The sequence below is a fragment of the Galeopterus variegatus genome, unplaced genomic scaffold, assembly GCF_000696425.1.
Source record: "Galeopterus variegatus unplaced genomic scaffold, G_variegatus-3.0.2 Scaffold2967, whole genome shotgun sequence".
Lineage (NCBI taxonomy): Eukaryota > Metazoa > Chordata > Mammalia > Dermoptera > Cynocephalidae > Galeopterus > Galeopterus variegatus.
In genome coordinates this window covers 291594-292765 of record NW_007729078.1, presented here as the reverse complement: position 1 = coordinate 292765, position 1172 = coordinate 291594, and positions in this window count along the sequence as shown.

The window sequence follows — 1172 nt, the reverse complement described above, 5'->3', positions numbered from 1 at the left end:
ATATCGATGGATGTCCATAATATAGCCACCGCTTACATCGATGTGGTTTTACCAATGCCTTGCTTATCGCTGGGGTATGAACTAAGTTGTGGGTGAGCACAGGGAGGATTAAAACACATTCCTGCCTCCAAGTTGCTCACAGCAGGTAAGGCCGGAAGACACACTGATAAGAACTAGGGACCCCCATGGGGAGGGGAGGTGACATTAGCTGTGCAGAGGTAGGCACTAAGGGTCAGGACAGAGGTCAGCAGGAGGCTGGCTGTTCTCCTTCAACAAGGAGTGGGTTGGAGGAGCCTAGCAGTCTGCCTGGGGTCATATGAATGGGATGAGCTTCACTGGGCTCCCAGGTCTGCTCCGTAGAACAGAGCCCAGCTGCCTCCGGGCACAGAACCCAGGAGATGCTCAGAGTTGAGATGCAGCCTGTGGTACCTCTCAGCACCTTTCAGGGCAACGAGAAGCTACCTCCAACCCGTTGGAATGAAAGGAGCATGCTTTGCTTTTCTGCTTCCCAGTGGATAAATCTTCACAAAGCTGTTTCCAGTTATTTTTTGCCTACATTACAGCTTCCCCTATCCCAGTATGGTAGATTTGTCTGGAGGCAAGGCGATAGGTTTTTGGCTGGAAAGATGGATGCATGGCAGGAGAAGGGGGAGGGGGGAGGCTGGCTCATTGGAAAAGGCAACCCATCCTATTCCAGGCAAGGCCAAGGTGGCAGGACCTGGGTTAGATCAGATGGGGCAGAAGGAGGAAAGGGGAGAAAATCAGCCCCTGCCTTCGAGAGTTCGTGATTCCTGCTGGGGAAATAAAGTTCCTTATTTCACTTTATTACTAAGAGAAAAAGTGGGGCAAAGTCTTCTATGGGCATTTGCTTTTCATAACTGCCCCTATTCCCAGGCTGCCACCCACCCAGTGACTACAGCCTGCAGTTGAAGTCCTCTGTGGTCTCTCTGCATCCTACCCTCAGCTGATCTCCACCCCAGGCAGGCAGGCCGCCTCCCTATTCACCTCCATACACTGTGCTGAGTCCTATCTCTGTGCCATTGCCCCTGAGATTCCCTCCACCTGAAATGACCTCTCTCCAGCCAACCTCTTTCAGTCAAGTGTCAGCCCCTGCACTGAAATCCCATAGCCCTTACACTCTGGACAGCACCTTCCAGCCCGAGTGAAGGTTT